This window comes from Symphalangus syndactylus, chromosome 19 (genome assembly GCF_028878055.3).
Source record: "Symphalangus syndactylus isolate Jambi chromosome 19, NHGRI_mSymSyn1-v2.1_pri, whole genome shotgun sequence".
Lineage (NCBI taxonomy): Eukaryota > Metazoa > Chordata > Mammalia > Primates > Hylobatidae > Symphalangus > Symphalangus syndactylus.
In genome coordinates, this window is record NC_072434.2 from 45,130,984 (window position 1) to 45,137,124 (window position 6,141).

Sequence of the window (6,141 nt, forward strand, 5' to 3'; positions counted from 1 at the left end):
GTGTCAATTTTGGATCTTTCCTGCTTTCTCTTGTGGGCATTTAGTGCTATAAATTTCCCTCTACACACTGCTTTGAATGTGTCCCAGAGATTCTGGTATGTTGTGTCTTTGTTCTCGTTGGTTTCAAAGAACATCTTTATTTCTGCCTTCATTTCTTTATGTACCCAATAGTCATTCAGGAGCAGGTTGTTCAGTTTCCATGTAGTTGAGCGGTTTTGAGTGAGTTTCTTAATCCTGAGTTCTAGTTTGATTGCACTGTGGTCTGAGAGACAGTTTGTTATAAATTCTGTTCTTTTACATTTGCTGAGGAGAGCTTTACTTCCAACTGTGTGGTCAATTTTGGAATAGGTGTGGTGTGGTGCTGAAAAAAATGTATATTCTGTTGATTTGGGGTGGAGAGTTCTGTAGATGTCTATTAGGTCCACTTTGTTTAGAGGTGAGTTCAATTCCTGGATATCCTTGTTAACTTTCTGTCTCTATGATCTGTCTAATGTTGACAGTGGGGTGTTAAAATCTCCCATTATTATTGTGTGGGAGTTTAAGTCCCTTTGTAGGTCACTCAGGACTTGCTTTATGAATCTGGGTGCTCCTGTGTTGGGTGCATATATATTTAGGATAGTTAGCTCTTCTTGTTGAATTGATCCCTTGACCATTATGTAATGGCCTTCCTTGTCTCTTTTGATCTTTGTTGGTTTAAAGTCTATTTTATCAGAGACTAGGATTGCAACCCCTGCCTTTTTTTGTTTTCCATTTGCTTGATAGATCTTCCTCCATCCCTTTATTTTGAGTCTATGTGTGTGTCTGCACGTGAGATGGGTTTCCTGAATACAGCACACTGATGGGTCCTGACTCCTTTTCCAGTTTGCCACTCTGTGTCTTTTAATTGGAGCATTTAGCCCATTTACATTTAACGTTAATATTCTTATGTGTGAATCTGATCCTGTCATTATGATGTTAGTTGGTTATTTTGCTCATTAGTTGATGCAGTTTCTTCCTAGCCTCAATGGTCTTTACAATTTGGCATGTTTTTGCAGTGGCTGGTACCGGTTGTTCCTTTCCATGTTTAGTGCTTCCTTCAGGAGCTCTTTTAGGGCAGGCCTCGTGGTGACAAAATCACTCAGTGTTTGCTTGTCTGTAAAGTATTTTATTTCTCCTTCACTTATGAAGCTTAGTTTGGCTGGATAGGAAATTCTGGGTTGAAAATTCTTTTCTTTAAGAATGTTGAATATCGGCCCCCACTCTCTTCTGGCTTGTAGAGTTTCTGCCGAGAGATCAGCTGTTAGTCTGATGGGCTTCCCTTTGTGGGTAACCCGACCTTTCTCTCTGGCAGCCCTTAACATTTTTTCCTTCATTTCAACTTTGGTGAATCTGACAATTATGTGTCTTGGAGTTGCTCTTCTCGAGGAGTATGTTTGTGGCGTTCTCTGTATTTCCTGAATCTGAATGCTGGCCTGCCTTGCTAGATTGGGGAAGTTCTCCTGGATAATATCTTGCAGAGTGTTTTCCAACTTGGTTCCATTCTCCCCGTCCTTTTCAGGTACACCAATCAGACGTAGGTTTGGTCGTTTCACGTAGTCCCAAATTTCTTGGAGTCTTTGTTCATTTCTTTTTATTCTTTTTTCTCTAGACTTCCCTTCTCACTTCATTTCATTCATTTCATCTTCCATCAGCGATACCCTTTCTTCCAGTTGATCGCATCTGCTACTGAGGCTTCTGCAATCTTCACGTAGTTCTCAAAACTTGGCTTTCAGCTCCATCATCTCCTTTAAGCCCTTCTCTCCATTGGTTATTCTAGTTATCCATTCTTCTAATTTTTTTTCAAAGTTTTTAACTTCTTTGCTATTGTTTTGAATTTCCTCCCATAGCTCAGAGTAGTCTGATCGTCTGAAGCCTTCTTCTCTCAACTCATGAAAGTCATCCTCCATCCAGCTTTGTTCCATTGCTGGTGAGGAACTGCGTTCCTTTGGAGGAGGAGAGGTGCTCTGCTTTTTAGAGTTTCCAGTTTTTCTGCTCTGCTTTTTCCCCATCTTTGCGGTTTTATCTACTTTTGGGCTTTGATGATGGTGATGTACAGATGGGTTTTTGGTGTGGATGTCCTTTCTGTTTGTTAGTTTTCCTTCTACCAGACAGGACCCTCAGCTGCAGGTCTGTTGGAGTTTACTAGAGGTCCACTCCAGACCCTGTTTGGCTGGGTGTCAGCAGCGGTGGCTGCAGAACAGCGGATTTTCGTGAGACCACAAATTCAGCTGTCTGATAGTTCCTCTGGAAGTTTTGTCTCAGAGGAGTACCCGGCCCAGTGAGGTGTCAGTCTTTCCCTACTCGGGGGGTGCCTCCCAGTTAGGCTGCTCAGGGGTGAGGGATGCACTTTAGGAGGCAGTCTGTCCGTTCTCAGATCTCCAGCTGCGTGCTGGGAGAACCACTACTCTCTTCAAAGCTGTCAGTCAGACAGGGACGTTTAAGTCTCTGGCGATTCCTGCTGACTTTTTGTTTGTCTGTGCCCTGCCCCCAGAGGTGGAGCCTACAGAGGCAGACAGGCCTCCTTGAGCTGTGGTGGGCTCCACCCAGTTCGAGCTTCCTGGCTGCTTTGTTTACCTAAGCAAGCCTGGGCAATGGCGGGCGCCCCTCCCCCAGCCTCGCTGCCGCCTTGCAGCTTGATCTCAGACAGCTGTGCTAGCAATCAGCGAGACTCCGTGGGCATAGGACCCTCCGAGCCAGGTGCGGGATACAATCTCCTAGTGTGCCATTTTCCAGGCCCATTGGGAAAGCGCAGTATGAGGGTGGGACTGACCCGATTTTCCAGGTGCCGTCTGTTACCCCTTTCTTTGACTAGGAAAGTGAACTCCCTGACCCCTTGTGCTTCCTGAGTGAGGCAGTGCCTCGCCCTGCTTCGGCTCGCGCACAGTGCGCTTCACCGACTGTCCTGCACCCACTGTTTGGCACTCCCTAGTGAGATGAAACAGGTACCTCAAGCAGAGATGCAGAAATCACCAGTCTTCTGTGTCACTCGGGCTGGGAGCTGGAGACCAGAGCTGTTCCTATTCGGCCATCTTGGCTCCACCCCCCATCTCTAATTGTTCTTATTAAAAATGCTTTTGTGCACTTCAAAACTAATTAATTATACCTTCATGAATGCATAATTTAAAGACAAAATTTTGTTATGAACAATGTTATTAATAGATTATTTATTATGCGTCTGCCTAACCTGTTTTCATTTTGTGCTTTGAGTCTTAAAAAAGTTTAAATTATTTTTGTATTTATCCAGAAGTAAATGTAGTATATAAAAAATGTTTTATTGGGGAGAATTTTGAATCTACTAAAATAATAAATCTTAGTGGGAATTATCTAAGGGTACTATAGCAGGAGAAAATGTAGTGAAGCAGCTTCTTCTGGGTTGTTTCTGCTATTGAGGGTTTAGTGAGAACAGAGACTTCTGAGCAGCTCTTATGGAGAGGTTTTAATGGAAGATTGTAGCTTAGCAGACTACGTTGTGGAAAAAGTCAACAAACATTCTTTCAGGACCAGTATCAGGTTCTCAGGTTACCAAGGTGAAAATGATGCAGGCTTGGTCTGAAGGAGCTCTTCTGAGAGAGAAAGACACATTAGTGTTTTGCCAATGGGGCAATTAGTCCAATGGGATACAGTGTGTACTGCAGGAATACAGAGAATAAGCACTAAATCTAGAATGACAACGAGAAGGATTTTCAAGAAGAGGTGATGCCTAGGCAGATTCTTGAAAGAGGAATAAAATTAACCAGGGGAAGAAGAGTGGAAAGTATATTTCAACAGTTGATGCAACAAACATAAATTTGGTTTGGTATGAATGGAGAATTAACTTTGAGAATGGGAAAGGTGGAGAGTGAGGAAGGGCTGGAATATGAAGATATTATTTGGCTTAGCTTCATAAAGCCTACCTTTAAACTTAATAGTAACAAACTGTAAAAAGGTTTAAAAATGTTTATATCCAAATTTCCCCTTCTTTTATTTTTCTATATTCTGCTTGCCCATAAGGTTGTTGATTAAACATTTGTTTGTCTACCAATATTCACACTAAAATACATAGTTTTTATCTATTTTCAGTAGGTATTATGGCATTGACACACAGTAACATGAATGTGTGTATATATGCGTGTGTGTACATATGAGAGAGTGCATACCTTACAATATAGTGCTTTCCAAAGCCTAATTATTCATTTCTATGTGCATAATAATTGGAGGAATTTTATAAAACAGTAAAGAAATGTTGAAATCATTTTTCAAGTAACAAAAATTTGGAAGGCTTTAATCAAAATTAATTTGGACTAAGTGCAAATATGTGAAATATCTAATTCTACAAAAAGAAGCAGAGATTTGCTAGGCAGAAAAAGGCAATAATGAATTTAGATCACAAAATTTTGCTAAAAATACAAGTTGCATTCCAGCAACAGTAAGAGGATTCATGTAATTGAAGGATAGGTTGCTTAATTCTCAATAAAGTATGTTAAGGCCATGTGAAGAAACTCTGTTCTTCTGATATTTTTTCATTTTCTCCAAAAGAAACACGTAAGGTTTTTGTTCAGCGGAGTGCCATTATTTCACTTTTGATTTGGGTACATGAAAATTATTCTCATGAAAGGAATAGATGAATGTAGGATGAGAACAAGAGTTCTGGGAGATCAGCCAGGAAACTAAATCAAGAGCAGAGATGACAGTGTAGTGCTGGGCTCTGTAGGAGGGCATAAGGAGAGGAAGAGGTCTAACGAGTGTGAGATATTTTAGATCTGAAAATGTTATGACTTGGAACTCCTTGAATATTGACAAGTGTAAAGAAAGAAAATTTGTAGATTTCCCAGCTTTTTGGCTGCATATGAAAGAGTACATACCATACAATACAGAACAGTGTTTCCCAAAGGCCTAATTATCCGTGTATATGTACATAATAAATGGCAGAATTTTAATAAATAAGTAAATGAACCTTGAAATTATTTCCCAAATAACACACAAATTTGGAAAACTTTAAGGAAAATTAATTTGCACTGCTGTACAGGAGTGTGCCATGTATGTATAACTGCATGACAGAACCCTCTCTGCCTCACAAAGTATTTCCTAGGAGAGTACTTTATGTCTCGGAGATGCACATTTGACATCCAGTAGGCAAAGCTTTCACATTTCAAGTGTCATGGATATTATAGCTCATGATACTATTTTTTATGTTCATTATCTTGTGATACCTGACAGGATATTAGCAGTGTTTGAAATAATTAATTAATCATCACTACTGATTGACAGGCACTATTCTTAAAGTTTTTTCAGCATACAGATAACAGACTGTTCGTATGTAATTTGTATTTATCTTTTCTTGAGAAAAATCCCAATTTACTTTATGTTATTTTCTAGTCTTTTTTGTAATGGCTTTTAAAATGCTAATGATGTGTATTATCCAGTGAATGTGTTAACATTATATTAGAAGTACAAAATCTGATAGAGAGTTTATATATTCTATTTCCACAAATCATTAGATAATCTTATTGTATAATGCTTTCTATATCTTTAAATCTCTCACTAAATATATACATATATTCTCTCTTCCTTTCTTTCTTCCATTTTTCTGATCTGCTTCCATTGATGACTCTATACTTTTGACTCCAGACTGGCAATATGAGGATAAGATGACAAAAATAAAAACCCCAAACAACCTCATGAGCATTGCTTGTCTTTCTTTTATTCTCTTTAGAACATTATTAAAATTCTATTCACTCTCTCTAATTAGACCCTTTATCAGAATTAAAGTCCGATTATGTTTGTTTCTGTTGTGATGTTTTAATTACAATTTATCCTTGTTAATCATCCCCTTATGTTATTTTTTCGGGTTAAATTTCCATCCCATTATCTCTGTCCTGAAGGACTTCTGCTCTCCAGTGGTCCCTGCTGGTGTTTTCTCAGTAAGATTTGAGTAGTTTTGCGATGCACAAAGTGACTGTATTATGATATGTAAGGAATCTATGTGGTTATTGTAAAATGTTTTTAAATAATATTACATGTAGTGATGCATATTAATTAGATTGCAAGATTTTCCTTTTTAAATAATATACATCTCAATGAATTTTTTTCTCAGCGTGTGTGCCCCTGCAGTCAATTCTTACTTTTGGTTATTTTCTCTCTTTA